The following is a 23,488-nucleotide window of genomic DNA, read 5'->3' on the forward strand; positions in this document are numbered from 1 at the left end:
ATTGTCGGTAAAGCAGATGCCAGACTGAGATTCATTGGAAGAATCCTAAGGAAATGCAATCCGAAAACAAAGGAAGTAGGTTACAGTACGCTTGTTCGCCCACTGCTTGAATACTGCTCAGCAGTGTGGGATCCGTACCAGATATGGTTGACACAAGACATAGAGAAGATCCAACGGAGAGCAGCGCGCTTCGTTACAGGATCATTTAGTAATCGCGAAAGCGTTACGGAGATGATAGATAAACTCCAGTGGAAGACTCTGCAGGAGAGACGCTCAGTAGCTCGGTACGGGCTTTTGTCAAAGTTTCGAGAACATACCTTCACCGAAGAGTCAAGCAGTATATTGCTCCCTCCTACGTATATCTCGCGAAGAGACCATGAGGATAAAATCAGAGAGATTAGAGCCCACACGGAGGCATACAGACAATCCTTCTTTCCACGAACAATACGAGACTGGAATAGAAGGGAGAACCGATAGAGGTACTCAAGGTACCCTCCGCCACACACCGTCAGGTGGCTTGCGGAGTATGGATGTAGATGTAGATGTAGATCTCGACTGCTAATGATACGAGGCCGTTGGGATCCAGCACGGCGTTCCGTATTACCCTCCTGAACCCACCGATTCCATATTCTGTTAACAGTCATTGGATCTCGACGAACGCGAGCAGCAATGTGGCGATACGATAAACTGCAATCGCGATAGGCTACAATCCGACCTTTATGAAAGTCGGAAACGTGATGGTACGCATTTCTCCTCCTTACACGAGGCATCACAGCAACGTTACATCAGGAAACGCCGGTCAACTGCTGTTTGTGTATGAGAAATCGGTTGGAAACGTTCCTCATGTCAGCACGTTGTAGGTGTTGCCACCGGCGCCAACCTTGTGTGAATTCTCTTAAAAGCTAATCATTTGCATATCACAGCATCTTCTGGCTATCGGTTAAATTTCGCGTCTATAGCACGTCATCTTCGTGGTGTTGCAATTTTAATGGCCAGTAGTATACTTGCCAAGCTCCGATACACCTGTCGTTTTTCGTACAGTGATAATACACTCCTGGAAACTGAAATAAAAACACCGTGAATTCATTGTCCCAGGAAGGGGAAACTTTATTGACACTTTCCTGGGGTCAGATACATCACATGATCACACTGACAGAACCACAGGCACATAGACACAGGCAACAGAGCATGCACAATGTCGGCACTAGTACAGTGTATATCCACCTTTCGCAGCAATGCAGGCTGCTATTCTCCCATGGAGACGATCGTAGAGATGCTGGATGTAGTCCTGTGGAACGGCTTGCCATGCCATTTCCACCTGGCGCCTCAGTTGGACCAGCGTTCGTGCTGGACGTGCAGACCGCGTGAGACGACGCTTCATCCAGTCCGAAACATGCTCAATGGGGGACAGATCCGGAGATCTTGCTGGCCAGGGTAGTTAACTCACACCTTCTGGAGCACGTTGGGTGGCACGGGATACATGCGGACGTGCATTGTCCTGTTGGAACAGCAAGGTCCCTTGCCGGTCTAGGAATGGTAGAACGATGGGTTCGATGACGGTTTGGATGTACCGTGCACTATTCAGTGTCCCCTCGACGATCACCAGTGGTGTACGGCCAGTGTAGGAGATCGCTCCCCACACCATGATGCCGGGTGTTGGCCCTGTGTGCCTCGGTCGTATGCAGTCCTGATTGTGGCGCTCACCTGCACGGCGCCAAACACGCATACGACCATCATTGGCACCAAGGCAGAAGCGACTCTCATCGCTGAAGACGACACGTCTCCATTCGTCCCTCCATTCACGCCTGTCGCAACACCACTGGAGGCGGGCTGCACGATGTTGGGGCGTGAGCGGAAGACGGCCTAACGGTGTGCGGGACCGTAGCCCAGCTTCATGGAGACGGTTGCGAATGGTCCTCGCCGATACCCCAGGAGCAACAGTGTCCCTAATTTGCTGGGAAGTGGCGGTGCGGTCCCCTACGGCACTGCGTAGGATCCTACGGTCTTGGCGTGCATCCGTGCGTCGCTGCGGTCCGGTCCCAGGTCGACGGGCACGTGCACCTTCCGCCGACCACTGGCGACAACATCGATGTACTGTGGAGACCTCACGACCCACGTGTTGAGCAATTCGGCGGTACGACCACCCGGCCTCCCGCATGCCCACTATACGCCCTCGCTCAAAGTCCGTCAACTACACATACGGTTCACGTCAGCGCTGTCGCAGCATGCTACCAGTGTTAAAGACTGCGATGGAGCTCCGTATGCCACGGCAAACTGGCTGACACTGACGGCGGCGGTGCACAAGTGCTGCGCAGCTAGCGCCATTCGACGGCCAACACCGCGGTTCCTGGTGTGTCCGCTGTGCCGAGCGTGTGATCATTGCTTGTACAGCCCTCTCGCAGTGTCCGGAGCAAGTATGGTGGGTCTGACACACCGGTGTCAATGTGTTCTTTTTTCCATTTCCAGGAGTGTAGAATATTAAACCAATGTTGAGTGTCTTTCATTCATAATCTACGAAATATTGTACCAAGAACCGATGAAACAATCAGTTAAAAATACAAAGAAACATTTCAATCTTGTATATCGACTGTGAGCTTTCATTTACTTCTGAATAATTTTTGGAAGAAATGGTTGTAAATTAAATTGAGAGATGCTCTCCTATCATGTTTTATGGGTTTGCTGACGAAGAACCTTGGGACAAAAATTATTATTCAAGTGTGATTAAGAGGTTGTTTAAACTTGAAACACATGTTAGTAACACTGCGAATATTTTTAAAGTGATGAACCGTAAAATGTGACGTAAGTTTTCAAGCAGTTTAATGTAGTTGTCAAAAGTACTGTTATGTTACAGCAGAACCAACTATCAATACGTGAAAATTAAGTATATGACGAGAAACGTGACTTCTGTTTCAAGCTATTGACTAGGAATAGGTGCAATAGCCGCGAGCTCTGATTTATGAAAATAGAGAATTAAATGAAATTCTATCACGACTTTATAAAAATACATGGGGATTGCAACAAATTAGAGCATACACTAAACCAAACCACGTCGAATTTAAAAGAACATTTTCAGAAAACGAAAAAACATAGTTTCTTCTTTCTTGTTTAGAGTGATGATTTAAGTTGCTGTATTTTCTGATATCTAAAATAGGCAGAACGATTGAAATACTTCGTGGTGAACACATTTCTACAATAATAAAATATAATCCATGATAATTTTCAATGTGACAAATCTATTTTAGCCAAGAAACCTTTGGCTGCATCTGTTTCTCGGATTTAGATATTTGACACGAAATGACTGTTCTTTAGCACCATCCAGAGGACACACTTTAAACAGGTTACCAAATGAAGCAAGAAACATCAGTTGCGTTCTTTGGTGTAAGTTCAATGGACATGAAGGCCAACGGACAAAATGTTTGCTGGAAGTGAACTTACTGTAACTACAGGAAAAGGCATCATCTGTCCTAACGTATTGAATAATGGCTTATCGTGGTTAGTTGTCCTCGCTGCTCTGTTGTTTAATTTATATCTATCTAACATTCCTCCAACACAATCCAGAAAATTTGGCTATGCAGATGACTACGCAATAACTACACAACATAAATCCTTCGGAACAACGGCATAAATTACAACTTCTGATTTAGACGTATTCAGCCTGTACTTCCGGAAATGGAGGGTGCAACCTAACTCAAATAAAGCAGAAGTCGCATGTGTTCATGTGCCCAATAGACCGGCACACAGAGCTCTTGATGTCTAGTTTGAGGGAAATAGTCCTCGTCAGAGCATTCATCCAAAATACCTTAGGATTGCATTAGGCAGAACATTTTGTTTCAAGGAGAACTTTATGCGAACATCTGCTGCGATCTAAAACAGGAGTGACATACTCCGTAAGCTCGGTGGCACTTTTTGGGTATCGCCAGCGGACATTATTCGAATATGAACACTCTGATTGGTACACTCATCAGCAGAGTACTGTGCGTTTCTCTGGTTTAATAAGCCACATGTGAAAAAGACAGATGTAAAACTTAATGAATCCATGTGCAATGTTGGATCAATACCATCAACTCACACATACTAGTTAGATATATTGAACTGAATTCCACCTCCCGAAATCAGACGGAAGTGTGCGAAACTACGTGAATACGGAAGATTGTTGATAACAAACTCACCATCCATTAATTAACGATGTATTCCTGTGGAGCGAAAAAGATTATCACGACATCCTGTTCTCATCGCATCCAGGAGTATTACTGAAGATGAATTAAGTGACATCGATCAAATAAAACACTGTTGGCAACAAAACTGACCTCCACAACTCTCGATACCGTTCTGCATCCAGAAGAGGCCCCCTGCCATGTGACTTCCCTCGGGAAACTTCGATTATCCTGAATCGCATTCGAATGGACCAGGGATGATGTGCAGATACACTCCGAAATTGGGGCAAGTATTTGTCACCATCTTGTGATCGTGGTGAGGAACGACAGGCTCTTGATGTCTTATCAACGTGTCCAGCACGTGTATACCGAAGAATTCCTGAGAGTGGTAAGTAGAGTGATGAACTGTCGAAAAGACCTTGATATTCGCCTATGGCAATTTTCATTTGTATTATATCGTGCTGAAATTTTGATATCAAGTAGTTTAGTAATCTTTGTACATGTATAGTTACCTTCGGGACTCAAAATTTCTTAATGTATGATATGTGGTAACTAGCAATAATAATTTCTTAATATGTGTATACTTGGTCCTGTCTTATTACACTTAAGTTTTGTTCAAGACTGGCGATGGCGTGGGCTTGGAAACATACATGTACAGTAACAAATAATCTTTTGTTACTTTTTAAAATTGTTGACCTGTGTCGTTCACCGTAAAATATCATAAGATTTCTGCCATACGCTGACCTGAAAGGTTAAAACTAACTGCAGACATATAAACATAAAGAACTGTAGCAGTTTGTGTGATTTGTTAACATAAAATATATTAAATAATAAATAAAATCGCCAAGTACTAGCCACATATTTGTCACATCTTTTAAATTGTCCAGAACCCAAAGAGATGTTCCCGAAGTGGAGCCAGAAATCTCACCACAGAACTCGTCACCACCAACACAAGAAGGAATTTATGCGCACATCAAGAAACTTAAAAGCAATAAACTCATATAATTCAAAACATCTGTCAGACTGAAAAACTCCCAAATGACTGGAAGGTTGCTCCGATTCACCCACTACATAGAAAAGGTAATAAATCAGATGAAAACAACTGCAGGGGGCTCTCTCTATTACCAGTCACCTAAGAAATTCTGTCATCTGCCTCTTGAATAGGACACGACAGCAATTAGTAGCCAACGTAGCACAGAATTAAGCAGGATTCAGACCGAACAGATCACGTCTGGAGCAATTTTTCAACCTCAAAACCATGCTCAAAATGCGAGCTCTCAGACAAAAACCTATAATATGCATTTAACAGATTAAAAAAAAAAATACCTTTCAATAGGCACGTCCTCACTATTCGAGATTTTAGAAGAAACAGGATAAGATCCCAAAACACGAAAAATCATCAAACAAACACTGATTGGCACGAAATCTAAAGTAAAATTAATGGGAGATATCTCAGGACCCTTCGACATTCAAACAGGGGTGACGCAAGGTGATGGACTCTCTCCTATTCTGTCCAACGTAGTTCTAGACACAGTTATGAAAGAATTGGAGAAATAATTCAAGAAACGCGGGGTTTGGAAGCCAATCGGACTGTGAGTTGTCAAAAACCACCTCTACATACCATATCTTGCAGAGCTGTGCTGTGGCTTGCGTTGATGCTGTCTGTAGGTTTCCACCCTCTGTTGGAAGCCAGAAGGTATCTTTTAGTAGGCATGGGACCGTTGTTTGCCTTCTTCTCGAGTTGACTGGCGCCACTCGGTTTTGCATGCGTTGCCTGTCCCCTAGTGGCAGCAGCGGCGGTTATCGAAATGTAGTAACTGTGGCCCTATGTCTGGGGCGACGTCGTGGATTCCGGGTCGCACCAGTGGGCTCTTCGTTTGGGAGCCAGGTCCGTGCAGTGCCAGAACACGCCGGGACCACTGGCGGCATGCTTGGACTTCCAGATCAAAGGGCTGTGCTCACGAGGGTACACGACCTCGTCGTAAACCGGATCCAGCAAGCTTTAAGATGAGTGAAATTCAATCCAGATAGAGAAACCTCCCCCACCGTGACATCTTGCGATTCTCCAGTAACTTCAGTTCGTGCTACTGCTCGTAGTGTCGCCGAGGCGAAGAGCAGCAAGTACAGTGCTGAGAGGTGGATCTGTGTAGCTTCCCTCGACTTATTACTACTATTTACTGAGTTCAACTTGTTACAATTTGTTAAGTTCAACTAGAGGTAATTTTTCTTGCCTGGTGGCTGCTAACGCCCCAGTTACCTGCCGTGTGGGCCGGTTGGTGATTCTTCTGCTCTGGTGATAGTGATTCCTTTCTCGTTCCGGGCGCTCTTAGCACAGTACTCTGGGGACGTAGTGCAGACCGCTGGTTCAGGCTTCGGCGTATTGTTCCATCGTTGCATATGGTATATCGGACGTCAGGTAGCTTCAGCAAGATTATCATTAGTCATTCGTTAAACTGCCACTAGTCTGCGTTACCATGTTGTGAAGTGAATGAAACTCCTGGCTGCCTATCTCATCGCTCCCGAAAGTGTTTGTTGCGTTTGTTGCCGGACTTTGTCAGAGGTCGATTCCTGGGGCACCGTCTGTGGCCCGTTGCTTATTGTAAGACATGTGTGTTCTAAAAGGAGGTCTGATGGCCAGTTCTGTGTAACACTCCCTTCAGTCCTCGCCTTCTGCGGGTATAATCTGCCTCAGTACCCTTTAAGGAACTCATGTACTGGTCCTTGTGTTTTTTATTATTTACTAAAATACACTGTAATGCCTACATTAAAAATTATATACGTCTAGGTAATAGTTCTGGTCAAGTTATGGAATAAATCCAGCAGTGTAGTTTTCAGTGGATGTTAAGGGTAGTGTTACAAAGATTACCATCATCTGATTTCACTCGTTTGGTGATCAGTTACATGTTTTTTTAATTAACCTTTGCTATTGTATTAGCTGTTTTACAGCAGGTTTTTATATTATTGCCATTCTTGGCGCGTAAGGCCTTCAGCTGTGATTCTGGTCACTTGCCTTAAAATTGTAATATGGTTGTATTTACGCAGTAATCCTTTAAAATCTTATTTACTGCCACTCCTGGCGTCTGATGCCTTCTGCTGTGTTTGTGGCTGCTTGCCTTTAATATTTCAATATCTGTAACTGTAAGTTGCAGCGAGTTTCAAACAATTATTAATTTATTGCCATTCCTGGCGTGTAAGGCCTTCTGCCCAGATCACAGGGGCTTATTTTAAAAACATTATCTGCTGTATCTGCATTTAATGGTAATTTGCTAAATTGTAACTCACTGACAACACTATTATTTACACAGTTGTTTATTCCCTCATTAATAACGTGTGGTATTTTTATTTATTGTTGAGTCTGGAATTTCTGGTTTAAAATAAATTGTGTTTAACTGTAAAAGGCAACCAATAGTAACTGATTACTGCCCCGTCCACAACCGTAACCTATTCCTGCCTTGCCTTGACTGCCAGGTTTCACTTGAATTTGCGAACGACCTGACGATACTAACAGAGGATGAACAGACTGCAGTCAAATAGCTGGAAATACTCAAACAACGTGCAGAAAAAAGAGGTTTAAAATTTCTCTTGAAAATACTGAATTCCTTCGTTCAAAAAGAGATACTTCAATCTTGAAAACAAAACATAGTAAAATTAACAGGGTCCCATACTTTTAATGCCTTGGAGTATTAATCGAACCGACAGGCATTGAAAAAAACTCACATCAATATCGCCTCCAAAGAATTGAAAAAGAATTAGGGTTAACGCAAAACCTCTACAACAAAAGGTCAGTGTCAAGAAGGGCAAAATTTCACAATAAAATACTGTCAAAACCAGCAGTCCTCTACGCAAGTGAAATACTAACCCTTAACACAAAACAACAACTTGAAGACATCAAAAAAGAAGAGAGAAAGATCATCAGGAAAATTCTAGGAGGAAGGCATACCCAAGATGGTTATAGGCTACAATCAATCAAAGCAACAGAAAAGTTTTCAAACATTAGTATTAGGAAAAGGCAAATGAAATTCCTCGGTCAACTCAGCCGTCTATCAGAAAATGGATTAACGAAGAGAATGATTGCTTATTTGACCTCACTTAAGAATTTTATACCTTGGGTACAATTAAATTTGAAAGGACCTAAATAGTGCAAACATGAGACCAGCCGACATTCTAGAAAGAGACACCTTCAGACGCAATGATGACAAATGGGAAGTTATATCAGAGCACCCATAAGAAAAACAGTGCAGACCAAAGTGGTGGGATGAGCGTAAACAAGCCTTTTTGGAAAGATTGAAAGCCTACTGGAAAAACAAGAAATGAAAGAGAAATGGATCGAGTTACTTACTTAACGTCTTCCACTTCTGGGAAGAATTCGCCAATAATATTAATAATAATAATAAGAATAATAGTGAGGATAGTAATAATCCAGTGTTGGGTTTTTAGACCCTCGTCGGATTCCTCGCCAGGTGGCGGATAGGTGTAGCCTCCCAGATATGGATGGAACTGGGGAAGTGAAATACCGGGGGGAGACCAAGTACTTAAAACCATTAGCGTCTGTTGTGACATCCAGCGACTAGTTGTTAGCGTCTATCCACTAAGTTCGTGCTACTGCTACAGAAATGTTATGCTCTCAACAATCAAGCCGTTAACATTAATTCATCCAACAGCGACCACCGCAACCACATTCAAACTGCTAAAGATCGTGATGGAACAACAGGAAGAATATCGTCCACTCCTAGCCCCAGTAAATATACTGGACTTTCCTAATCTTAAGATTCTGGGTGACAAGGGACATCATGAAAAGGAGAAGCCTAGGAGCTTCTCAGACTCTGTATTGACACATTCAACCCAAATGCGCTGATATAGGTAGCAAAGTCAGCTTACAGATGCTCTGGAAAAATTCCATATCAAAATCCTCGCAATACAAGGAGATGCACTTCAGAGAAGAAGACCACTGCATCACAAAAACTACAGATTATGCTGTCATAAGAGGAATACCAACAATGTTTGACACAAGATTCTCTATTCAGAAATCAGTTATACAAAACATCTTAGGTTTCAATTCACTATCTGAAAGAATTTCTGCAATAACTTTGAAATCAGGAAGCACATGATACACAACCATCAACGCACCAGCACCGACAACGATCACGACAGAAAGAAACTACAAGAATCTAAGACTTTTAGGAAGACGTGGAAGAAATAACAAAGAAATTCTAGAAAGACAAGTTAAAATTGTGTTAGGAGACTTCAGTGCACAACTACGCAAAGTGAAGAACTACAACCAGATCAAAGACTCATAAACAGCACACACACGCACCAACGAAATGGTGTACATCTTACGCTTTATTTTCAAAATTTTAACTTAAAATTTATGCCAACGTAATTTCAAAAGCCAAGACGAATACGCACAACATGGAAAACGCCCAAAAACATAGGGGGAGAATTTCAGACAGATCACGTAGCCATAACAAACAAACACAAGAGATATTCTGAACGTTGGAAGACGCAAAGTAGTCTTCAAGTCTGACCATCACTTGCTACAAGTAAAAATTAGGCGAATCCGAAGAAAAAGAATGCAACATAAAACAAAATCATAAAACTGGACCCAGAATACCTGAAGATGAGCAGAGACAAAATTATTGAAGAAATTAATCAAAGTTAAAGAGAAAATTGGATAGGCCTCGTGAAGACAATTTAGAATCCAATGCTTTGGGGTCAGGCTCCTACGAAGCGAAAACATAGATGGCGGAATGCAACACGTGATCAGGCCACTAAATGTAGAGTCCAGTCCGGCAAGAAGTTTAGCAGCAATAGAACAGCAGAGACATGGTAGGAATTCCACAAAGTCTAGGAACAATCCTCGAAAGTTATTAGAAGAGTGAAAAGGACATAAACAAAAATAGAACAAATAAAATTGTGGAAGACTTTGAGACGAATAACACGAGAAATTTGTACAGAATATTCAGAAAAAAGGCATATCAGCCTCCAAATGTCTGTCAAAACAACAGACGGAACTGTGGAAACAACTACTAAAGAAAACAGCAAAATTATTAAAAACTATATTGATAAACTCTTCAATTTGAGAAGGCTAAAGTAAAATTACAATTCTCGAAAACCCTACCAAACCCAGATTCGAAACGGACTACAGTAACAGAGGTAGAGGAGACTATCAAACAACTAGCTCCTTACTCACGAAGTGTCGAGTACTATTGACAAGTGATTTGAAATTGATACTGTACGTCCAGATATCCAAAAGGCTTTAGACACTGTACCATACAAGCGGCTTGAAGCATAATTGCGTCCTTATGGAATACCGCCTCAGTTCTGTGAGTGGATTCTTCATTTCCTGTCAAAGAGGTTATAGTTGGTAGTAACAGACGGAAAGTCATCGAGTTAAACAGACGTGATATCTGGCACTCTCCAAGATAGTGATACAAAACCTCTGCTGTTCCTTATCTGTATAAACAATTTAGGAGACAATCTGAGCAGTCGTCATAGGTTGTTTGCAGAAAATGCCGACAATTATCGCCTAGTACTGTTATCAGAAGATAAAAAAAATTGGAAATCGATTTAGAAAAGATATCTGTAAGGGACGAAAATTGACAATTGACCCTAAATTAGGAAAAATGTGAGGCAATTTACATGAGTGCTGAAGGATTACATGATAAATCAGTCAAACATAAAGGCCGTAAGTTCAACTGCATATCCAGGGTTTGGAATTACGAACAACCGACACTGGGAGGAACAATTAGAAAACGTTGTGGAGAAGGCAAACCAAAGACTGTGTTTCATTGGCAGATCAGTTACAAAATGTAACAAAACTACTAAAGAGACTTTCAACACTACGCTTGTCCATCGTCTGTAAGAGTACTGCTGCGAGGTCTGGGGTCCTTACCAGACAGGATTAACGGAGTACATAGAGAAAGTTCAAAGAAGAACAGCATGGTTTGTATTATCATGAAATAGGGGAGAGTGTGTGACTGAGATGCTACAGGATTTTGGGTGGACATCATTAAAACAAAGGTGTTTTTCGTTGTGGCGGAATCTACTCACGAAATTCAAATCACCAGCTTTCTCGTGCTAATGCGAAAATATTTTGTTGACGCCGACCTACATAGGGAGAAACGATCATCATAATAAAGTAAGGTAAATCAGAGCTCACACGAAAAGCTATATGCAAAATCTGACAATGACCACTTCCTCAGAGTAAGGAAGTTTCAACACTACAAAGAAGGTGGAAATTCCTTTTATCCAAGAACGTTTACTAATCAGTTTCTGATCGGCTTACCTGAACACTGGCCCCTGTCTTACAAACTAGACTTGCAGATATGGACGGAACAATGGCAGAAACCATGCAGGGGATTGTTCCAACGAGTAAGTCTTATGAGGAGTTCAAGTTATCATCTTCGTCCCGACAATGGTCGCCTGAAGCACAAAACACAATTACATATGAGTTGCTTCAGAAGACAATGCGAGAAAATTTGAAAGAGAAGAGTCCGGTTAAGTTCTTTGTCAACATGGTCAAAAAGAACCAATGCTTAGACTATCCGCACAGTGACGGAGAATTAATACGATTGTGCACGATGAAGCTCCCATTGAGGTATGAACAGTCATTAGTGGATAGAGCAGAAGGTAATGTACAAGCCTTCAAAGGAATTCTTCGTGAATTAGACTTCACATTCAGCGAAGACGACGAACGAAAACGTCGAGATCAGCAGGACAACAACAGTGATATGCAAAGGTCAGGAAACGGACATAATGGCAAAGGTAATGGGTATAGACAGAACTCGGGACGTAATAATGGACGTAATCAAGGATTTGGGAATTCAGGTCGGAATAATAATGGCAACAACAGTCACGTTTTTCCGAAAGAACAGTAATAACAGGAATGGGAATGGGCAAAAAGGTGAAAATAGACCAAATTCGTTTCATCAGCAAAATCAGAATTACTCGATTCTCAGCAACTCTCAGGAACCAGTTAAGGATGTGTATAATCCGAGTACATCTGATGGTCAGACGAAAAACGAACAACCTGAGGAGATTAGGCCACCTAACCCAGGGAAACGTAAGAATTGACTAGTAGATGTGGGAGACCAGGTGGATAACACGTGACCGACAGACGATTGGATAATAGTTAAAGGAAAAATAGGATCGGAAATGCAAGTAACAGGTTGGGAAAAGATTGACTGGGACTCAACTGATGATGAGGCAGACACCCTACCAATAGAAGTAACACCTATAGAGGTGACGTAGCATTAAATTTCTTATATCAAATGTTTGACACACAGAGAAAGAATGGAGACTGTTCAGGAGGATAACGTATGTGGAGCAAAAATCAAGTTATTGCTACCGCTGGATAGCAAAGTTAATGTTTATAATTCGAATAACTACGACGCGACTGTGCAAGCATATCGAGAACAGTTTCGCAAAATTAGACCAGCAGATACTGGGAAGGCTATCCATAAAATAGGAGGGGAAGTGATTAACGTACCTCCACCACATAGTTTGATGTCAGAGTACACAGATCAATAAGCTCGAATATCATTCGATTGAGAATCCACCCATGAAAGTGATCGAAGTGTGCCACTCGAGACACAGCCAATAATAAGGGCTCAAGTGGGAGATACAATGATCTGTGCAGTCATTGACTGTGGAAGTGAAATGACAGTCATTTCAGAACAACTGTTTAAGCAACGTAACACTGAGAATAAACTGCCGGTATTCAAAACACGAAAAATTTGAGTCAAATGACCAATTATGTCTCATACCACGGACGTCACAAAGCAGACTAGGAGAGCATTTACTTGTCAAGGACACGCTATAAAGACCGATTTTGTAATCGTGCCAAAACTATCAAAACATATGATTCTTGAGGTCGATTCCTTGAATCAACAAGGAGCAGTTTTGGACAGGGGAAACGGGAGCGTGACATTAGGTGATGTTACTCTTTTCTTTGAAGAGAAGCTTGGACAGGACAAGATTCCCGGCGAGTACATAATAAAACATGGTACTTAGGGAAAGGCAGGATTCAGTGTGGACGGGTCCTTACGCATTTAATGTTTTTTGCTCAGTTTTCTTTAAAAAATCATGTACACTTTATTTGGAACCAACTGCAAGTAAGGTTGACAATAAGGAACAATTGTCATATTTAACTGTTAAGACACAATGTCTACATTTAAAAAAATGTTAAGCAAGTTGTACTCACAGCTGAGGGCCTTATTGACCAGAAATTCAAATTATTTGTTGGCTGAAGGCCCCAATTATAATAACTCAAAATTACAACTTAAAAAAAAACCACCACGATCTGTTCAACCAAGAGAGAAGTGGGCCTTAGACAGTGCTCTAAGGTTTGGCCTGGGAAAGTCGCTCAACTTTGTAACCAGTGAGACAGGCAGCCAAGAGTTGTATTCACTTAACTGGATGGCAACTCAGACCAACACTGCTGCAAAAGCTACCTAACTTCTAATAACCAATACAATGATGGAATAGCCCAGGCAATGTGGAACTGGCAGACAGTACTGCGTGCGTCTTCAGAATCCGGCGTTTAGAACATCCAGAAGCAGAAGGAACCACTACAACCAAAGCAGTCCAACAGAAGCAACATATCTGAACCAAAATCAAGGAGGCAGTCTAACTCCATGCCTTACCGGACAGCAGTGGTAAGTCGAGGAAAGGTACACTGCCACGAAAATACGCTAACCTCCAGGGCTGGTAACTGGGTCGTTAGCGGCCACTAGGCAGAAAAATACCGCTGGTTGAACTTCACCAATAAACACAAGGGATTCAATGATTAATAATAAGAAGTGGAGGTTGGCTAACTAATTCCGCCAACTCCAAACACTCCTCGTGAGCAGTAACGCACGAAGAAATGGTGTGATCTCAAAATAGTGGAGGTTTCACTACTGGGCTAATGTTCACTCAATTCAAACGTCCTGGGTTCGTTGGACAATGAGGTTGTGGCCCTCGCAACTACAACCCCTCGAACCAGCAGTGCATGTGTGCCGCCAGCGGTCCCAGCGTGTCCTTGCACTGCCGGACCTCACTGTTGCTCCGTCCCAAGCGAACTTCCCGAAACACTCACACCTGGAAAACACTTGATGTCCTTCCAAAGATAGTACGGTACTAGGTACAGATAACCACTGGTGCTGCCACTCGCAGACAGACAACGCTAGCAGATGTAGTGGCGCCAGTAAACACAAGAAGAAAGCGAGACGCCCCTATCCCTATTACACTATGCCAACCTACCAAGGGCACCAACGCGAGCTGCAACATGCTTCAACCTCCCTCCCACGCCCTCGAACACCAAGCCAGGGTGAAACGTCCCCTTAGAACAGTTGTATATGACTGTGCTTAAACTGACACACAATAATTTTAGCGCAACGCAATCTGACTATCAAAGATCCCTGCAAAAGAATGGCCCTGAGTAACATTAAACTATACCTTTCACAAATAACTTACCTCACAAAAATCTTCATTACTCGAACTACTGCAATACAGCGAGCGCCACTACTGCCAGCTAAATAAAAGATTCAAACTACTGAAGGCACTAACTACTGATAGGGGTAGTTAGAAAATGAAAGATATTAATAGTGAACAAACAATGTATTTACCTTAATATTCATAATTGACATCCAGTATTACAAATTATCAAAACTCCACCATCTCTCTCCCCACATCCACCACTGCTGGCGGCTCACCTCCAACTGTGCAATGCTACGCGCTGTTAACATCCAGCTGCCGCTGCCTAACACTACAATGGCAGACAACAATGCAAACTAGCACACAGAGCGCTACGTAACGTTGCCAATAAGAAAACATAAACAGCCTACTAACATAGCCCCCACGCCCCCCACAAAAAAATTTTACAAATTTTGTTGGGCAGTGGCCAATACAGATTTAAAATTTTTTTCATAATTACAGTAAGAAAGATATCAAATGCACACACTGATTAATACAATGTTGGTCAAAAGCTAAAATTTTCTCACAGTCCATAAAGACAGTCCTGATCATCATAAAAGTAATTAGTTTTTTTTTCACAAAGTCTCATTAGTAAAAAAAATTGCACACAGAAGTAGTGGATTTCCATGCAGTCTTGAAGAGGTAGTGGTGTCCTTCCAACGGAAAGACAGTGCTGACTCTTGACATGCTGACAGGTAATGGGCCACAATGGAGCAAACCCACAGCAGAGTCATTCGACGTTTTGAAGAAGATTGGTAGGTAGGTCATCACAGAGCAGACCCACTGTAGTCCTGGTAGAGAGTATGGTATTGGTGGGCCACCAGAGATGCAGACCCACTGCAGTCCTTGTTGAAATAATGGTATTGGTGAGTCAGCAAAGGTGTAGACCCACTGTAGTCCTTGTAGAAATAATGGTATTGGTAAGTCATCAAAGATGCAGACCCGATGTAGTCCTTGTAGAAATGGCCAGCAGCCATCTGCTGCGACTGTGCAGGTGCACAATCACCATCGAAGAGTCTTGAAGAGAAGATAGCAAGTCCATAAACCACCACTTGTGCGCGCACAAAGTTTTTCGAATTGTCCTTAGAAGTCCTGCAGACAATATAGCAAGTCCATAAACCACCACTTGTGCACTCACAAAGTTTTTCGAATTGTCCTTAGAACCAGCAATGCTGTTATCCAGTCCCTTGCTGAATTATTAACACACGTGCAAACACTAACAGTCCCTACTTCTCACATATTGCCCATATACTATGACCAACAGAACGTGTGCAGTGAAATGTAACATACAAGTTACTTAATTAGATGAACTGGTGTCAATTACAATATTATAACATAAGAATACAATTACAAAGATACAAAATACACCATTAAAGAACATAACAATACAGATAACATTTGTAGTACAGGCTTTACAAAAGAATTGAACTAACATATACATCAGTGTTACAGAAATTATAAGTACATACATAAAAGATCAGAATCACTTTCGAAACATCAACTTCACACATGAGCATTAAAACAGAATAAATAATGTCTGACATCTTTACAAAGTAAATAACATATTATTAATGCCAATTATATTTGAGGATAACAGTATTCCTCATCATAGTGAATGTAGCTTAATATTAAAAGAAGAAAAAATTCTATGAAACTACACAGAGACAGGAAGAAAACAACTACACAAGGGTACACAAACACATAGTGGGATAACACAAAAGGAAAGGACAGGGTTTGTTTCATTGCAGTATTTTGCAAACAAAACTTTCTTTGCTTCTTGGAGATCTCCCTTCATTCATCATTATTCCCAAAAGTCCTATCTAAGCCTGCCTTCTGTATTCTGTTCACATCCTCTGTCAAAAATAGTTTTTCTCCACTGTACAGTATCCTTCTTTTTCGCCCAAACCATTTTCATATAGCTTCTCAATACATTTCTTCCAAGTCATCATAGTTAGTTTCTTATATAGTCTACCGCTCTTAAGCTAACTTAAATCTACTGAGCTCAGATATATATACCAAGGGTCGAGGCAATGCAGCATCACATAAAACAATTAATATAAACAGCTATGAAAAAAAACGCAGATTTGCGAAGCAAGCAGCATTAAGAAATTAGCAAAGCAAGCAGCATAAATTACAACTAATATAAGGCAATGAGCAGCAAAAAATAAAAATGAATTATTAGTAAAACTGGCTTAACAGAATAATACAAAGTCAAATTCAATAACACTATGCCTGGCAAACAGCAGCAACTTATACCTAAACATGACATAGCTCAAGCAGAAAAAATATTACAGTAAAAATAACAATGCAGATAAGGGAAATGTATATTCACATCTTAATGTCTATGTAATCAAAGTGGTGCACCACAACAACTTATTGTAAAAAAAAAATATTACCATGTACTTGAAAAGAAAATTATGTGTCCTGTTACTGTTACTAGTCCCTATTATTGTTCTTTCCTTTCCAAGTGCTCCTTTTTTTTAAAGAATGTGGATTACAAAATTATAATTTAATAGATCTGTTGACAGAAAGTGTTCACATTAGCAAATGCATTTTATTTTATAAAACTAATGCTGCAACACAGCTGGAAACCAGATATTAAACAAAATGACCAATCTCTTAACTACAAAGACAATAGATGTAAAATGTTTCTAATCATTTCATTAGGCGTTTTAGTAAATATCATAAATTACGAGCTCCACAGTGTAATCATATGTTTTCAAGTTCGACCATGTCGTTTTTGCGATGCTTTCTACAAAGGAATGTCATTAGCGGGAGAAAGGCCTCCTTTTTTTTCTACCTGTACTTCCGGAAAGGCACACCCTAATGGCTAGTTCTCCAGGTGTCTGACACAGCTGTGTGCCGGCGATGCACGTGCAGGTGGTCACTTTCTTACGGAAATATTTACGACAGCAGTTTCCGCTACAGTGACAGTCTCATATAAAAATTTCACAGGTCGAGAATTTACGTTGCAAATGTGTAGAAACAAAATCCTATGAATATAACAGTGTCCAAAAAAATTTTCGCCGGCATTGTGATACATTCACGTATTTACACACATTTCATAACTCTTAAAGTACGATTCTTGGTTTCCAACATCCTTTCTCACAAGTCAAGCTCGCTAACTTATATTCATTATTCAAATACATATAAACACGTAATCACATTACTCATATAGGGTAGCATCATCTTATTGACATAAACATACCTCAACAGCATAATACACATCGTCGTCATAAAAATAACATCATAACACCTTAGTCAAATCTCAAAATCGTCGTAGCTTCCTCCAATAATTTCAAAACCTAAAGAAATTCTCTGCTCATTTCAGTAGTGTCATCTACCTCAAACGTACTTTAAAAATCATGATCTCATACCAAATATATCATTCAAAGGTCTCATAGTATCACAATGGTTCCAAAAAAAAATATGAACAGTGCACAAAGTACAGACAAAATACAATTTCGTAAGTGTGAAGTTATCCAACGGTGTAATTGAGTAAACATGTGTCACTGATGTAGTAAAAAAAAAATGTTTATCTCTCAGTTAAATGATCAGATAGCTGTGTAATTTGTGTGTTAGAGAAATATGGTACCGATGTGTAAAGTTGTATAAGCAAATACCATATTAGCTAGGGCTCCTTGTGCTTGCCAAACACATGGTACACAAAGCAGGCGTCTACCCCCCTGAGGATTATTGTAATTATACCCTCAGGTGTTACAGATTACAAGAATGGAATGAAATGTATTACGGAAAACCTTTGTATCATTGTATTTCAAATATCTTTGAAAATAAATGTTTTTAGTACAAAATTAACCACTCAAATATGTGTCCTGTAGCGCTAAATGTGCATCTTGTTGTAAGATAATCTCTGTGGAATTGTCGTAGTTATTGTCCTCCAAAAGCTAAGTTCTGCAGAAGTCAATGTACTGACCTCATGATAAACAAAGTGAAATGCTTTGCGTATAGATATCATACTTATTACGCTTATTGCCATGGTGAAGAAAGTACTGTGCTGTAACGTATTGTTGTGCTACAGAAAAGGCTGTCTCCTTGTAGCTATGCCACAAAAGTTACTACTAAAACATGTTTTACTTTCCAGAATAATACAGAAAAACTGTGCAGATATAAAACAGAAACACCGCAAAAGCAACATTGTAAATTGTCGCTCATTAGTAGCGTCATGATAAAATCGTGTAGCTGTCACATAAACTAACCACTGTCTCATCTGGCATCTCACTGAAAGTACCTTAAATCCAGAATCCACTCTCAAGCAAACCAAAATGTTGCATGAAAATTTCATTAGCAGTGCCGGTATATGTTCCAAGTATGTGAGCCTTATAGTCGTTACATAATCGTGCAACTATCAAGCAAGAATGCACACACACAATAACACTGTGTCGCCTGTTCACAATAACAATGCATTCGTAATTTCTGTTTAAATAAGTTCTCTTGGTTCTTGACTGGATATTTAACTTCAAACATTGTTGCATGTTAACAGTTTCTCAGTGTGACAAATTGTACAAGTAGCGTGAAGTGAAAATTGCAAAGACTAAGATAAAAAGCAGATTATCTGTCAATAAATGGTTTTACATGTGAAATGTGGTGTAAACCTTTACTCTTCCTAGTACGCAGAGTTTCAACTTCAACGCAATTATCATGTGGTATACGTCGGATTCTGTAAGGTCCATTGTAAACTAGAAAGAATTTGTGACTCAAGTGTTTCTTCTTATGTGACAATGAATGAGCTTTAATGAGAACTTTCTGACCAATATATAATTTCTTTGCATTTGCTTTACCGTGTAGTTTTCTCCTTTTGTCTGCTGCAGATTTTATATTTTTAAGAGCCAAATCAATTATGTCTTTCTGTCGAAGTTTACGTGTATTCGGGAAAGGTACAAGCTCTCTGATTCTGTTCGGTGGTTCTTCATTCTTCAGTACAAGAGTAGGTGGTAAAGCAGTGGAATCATGAGGCATTTCATTCAGCACATTTTGAAATAAGTGTAAATATCTGTCCCAATGCTGATGCTTTCTGTGACAATAAAGTCTGCAAAGCTTATTGATTTCTTTCATAATCCGTTCAGACGGGTTACAATGTGGTGAATACAATGAAATAAAAACAGGTTTGATCTTATGATTCCGAAGCATGCGTGACCAAACAGCAGATCTGAATTGCGGTCCGTTATCTGAAATGACTTTACTAACGTGTCCAACTTCACGTAATAAATTTTTAACAAAGGCGTTGGATACAGACCGTCCAGTGGCTTTACGTAACGGAGTGAAAGAAACAAATTTTGAAGTAAGTTCAACAGCGACTAGAACGTACGCAAATCCATTAGATGTTCTGACAAGTGGTCCCAAGAGATCAACAGCAGCAAATTCTTTTAATTTAGAAGGAATGATAGGAAACAGCGGAGCACGATGTGAGACAGTAGATGGTTTCGCCTTTTGACAAAGTTTACAAATAGACAAGACTCTTCGAATTCTCTTTTCCATATTGTTAAAATAACAAGTCGTTCGAAGAATATGATAACATTTTCGTGGACCAAAATGTGTGTAGCTGAAATGAATGTACCAAATGAGCTTATTAACAAAATCGTCTGGAATGCAAAGTACCCATAGCTTGTCATCAACAATGCAGCGTTTGAAGAGTATGTTGTTTCTAACCAGGTAATAATGCCGAATCTGAGTGTGTGTCTTTTCATGCCATTTACTTTTGATGTCTTTCCAAATCGGATCTTTATCTTGTTCATGAGCAATGTCCTTTAAAGATGTGGTGATGAAGTTTTCAAAGGCGACTTTCTGAATGTAAAGAATACTGAAATTTTTCTCGAGGTTGCCTTCTGTGTTACTTTTCTCAGGCCCAGACGGTCCGCGTGACAGCGCGTCCGCAACAATATTCTCCTTGCCGGGAATGTAGACTATTGTGAAGCGGAATTCTTGCAGAAACAATGCCCAACGTTTTAACCTATCATGATTTAATTTTGAAGACATAAGAAATTGTAATGCACGATGATGACTGTATACTTTTACGTGCTTACCAGAAAGAAAGAAACGGAATTTGTTAAATGACCAAACGATAGCTAAAGCTTCTAATTCAGTAGCGGAATAATTTTTTTCAGATTTTCTTAGCACTCGGCTAGCAAAAGCAATGGTTTTCTGAACAGTAGTGTCATTTTCTATGGCTTCTTGAAATAAGTGGGCACCAAGACCGACTTTAGAAGAATCCGTGCTAAGGCAGAAATCTTGTGACAGATCTGGATGAGCTAGTATTGGCGCGTGAAGTAACGCTTCTTTCAAAGAATTGAATTCCAACTGTGCTTGTTCGTCCCAGTTCCAAATAGTATTTTTTCCAGTGAGAGAACAAAGTTTTGGTGTAACTAGAATTTGCCTATTCAGAAAACGACGGTAAAAATTTACGAGACCTAGAAAACTGTCTTTTTGTGGATGGAAATGGAATGGCTCTGATTGCTTCTAACTTTTCAGGATCTGGCTGAATGCCTTCAAAAGAAATAATATGTCCGAAAAACTTCACCTTTGACCTACCGAATTCAGACTTTTCCAAGTTAACTGTAATTCCAGAATCTGCAAAAATACGTAACAAACTGTTGAGGATGCGGTTATGTTGTTCCCATGAAGCTTCTGCTATTAGAAGATCGTCCACATATAAGATGATGTGACGTTTTAAGAACTCAGGTAATATGGAATTTAACCCGTGAATGAATGCTGCCGAAGAAATGTTCAAACCAAAAGGAAGTTTCCGAAACTGATAACAAACGCCGAAACAAAGGAAAGCTGTGTATTTTCTGCATTCTGGATGAAGTTCGATCTGATAAAAGCTGGATCTGAGATCAATGGAAGACAACACTTTTACACCATTAAAATTTTGAAGAAGTTCTTCCATCTTCTGCGGCCTGTCTGTTTCAGGAATAATGATAGTATTGATTTGTCTCGAATCTAAAACAAGCCTGATCGATCCATTTTTCTTCTCAACAACATGTAATGGGTTGTTGTATGAGCTTACTGCAGGCTCAATAATGCCCTCATTAAGCATAGATTGTATTTCTGTTCTAACATGGTCCCTATAATGCGCCGGAATTACGTATGGTCTAACACAAAATTTAGTATGCTCACGAACACGAAATTGGTATTGAAATCCCTTGATTGTTCCTGTTTTGTGAGTAAAAACTGTGGAATGTGCTTGTAAAATCTCAAAAAGGTCCTGCCTATCAGTGTCATTACAATTCTCAATTGTTTGAATTTTATTCTGAATTAACTCATTAATTTCAAATATGCCGTCGATGTCATCCCTGTCAGTACTTGCAGAGTGATTGTTAGTGTCTAGTTCCGTAGAAAATTCCGAACTGTTATCTAACAGAAGGTAAAGCCGATTAATTTCCTCATCATGGTTTGAGAGCCAGCCTTCAAATTTCAAAGCTATTGACTTACCTTCTTTCTCTAAACTTATTTCAGCATCGTGAAAGCTTAAGATTGCTTTGTATTCATTCAAAAAGTCTACTCCCAGTATAATTTCCGTCGACAATAATGGAACAATAAGAAAGTTCATAGAGAAGCTGTGACTTTGACAAAAGAATTCTAAGTTGGTTTGTTGGCGTACATCTACACTTTTTCCAAAGATTGCACCTTGTAATTTAATCTTACGTAACGGAAGTGTGGGGCAATCATTCGATTTGTTGCATTTGCTAAAAGCTGTTTCACTAATTACTGAAATGGGACTGCCAGAGTCAAGTACTGCCGTAAATTTTACGTCATTTACAGTAATGTGAATCACAGGATATGCAATGTTGTTATGTTTTACGTCGTGTTCCTGGAGTAAGATGTCCCTAATGTCTTCCATTTTTACGTAATTACTAGCTACGGTAGATGCGTCGTCAGTTTCATAAGTACGTATTGTGGCTGCCAGCGGAGTGAGTCATTGCCTATTGTCTCTTTGTTGGCGCGCGTCGTTATTGGGATTTGGAGACCTAACTTCTACAAATTCATCGTGACGAGAGTGCTCTGCTCTGTTTAAATCTCGCCAGTTGTGATGCAGTTCAGGTCTGTCGTTACGATCATATCGTCTGTCGTCATGTCGGTAGATTCGATAGTTTCTTTCTTGTCGGTCACGTGGTGGAGAATTTCTCCCTGAATCGTAACTGCGCGCTGGACCATTGCGTCTTAAGTTATTCTGTCTCCCTTGATAATAATTATTTTGGTTCCCATATTGTCTGTTTCTCTGATTGTCTCTGTGATAGTCATTACTGTGGAGCAGTGATATTTCCCTGTAATTATTACTACTCTGCCAACGGTTGTCATACGGGTTGCGTCTATTTTGGTCACGATTTGTGTGGTGAGAATAGCCTTGTCGCGTCCAGTTATCGTTTCTGTCGCCACGGAATTGTGACGGATGTGACCTGTAGTGATTGTTTTCCTGTTTTCGCATCCCGCGACTGTCTGTGTAAATTTCTAATTCTTGTAACAGTCCCTGAAAAGCTTCAATGTCGTCTTTGCAACGTCCTGTTAAAATAATATGTCGTAAATGTTCAGGCAGTTTGATTAAGCAAATGCGGATGAGTTCTGAGTGGCTGTATGGGTTTGACAGGTATTGATTCTTGTGCAACATGTCTTCAAAATATTTCACAAGACTGGAAAATTCAGATTGTTCGAAGTGTTTCATCATTATGATGCTATGTTTTACTCGGTCTTGTGTAGCTTGAGACCAATATGCTGAGAGGAAGGCATGATAAAAATCTCCTTCACTGTGACAATCGTGAATGACTGATCGCATTCTTACACCTGGTTCATTCTCCAAGTAGCCACACATAAATTCTAATCTGTGCTCCAATGACCAGTTAGGAGGAAAACAATGAGAGAATTGA

The sequence above is a fragment of the Schistocerca cancellata genome, chromosome 6, assembly GCF_023864275.1.
Source record: "Schistocerca cancellata isolate TAMUIC-IGC-003103 chromosome 6, iqSchCanc2.1, whole genome shotgun sequence".
In the NCBI taxonomy this organism is placed as follows: Eukaryota; Metazoa; Arthropoda; class Insecta; order Orthoptera; family Acrididae; genus Schistocerca; species Schistocerca cancellata.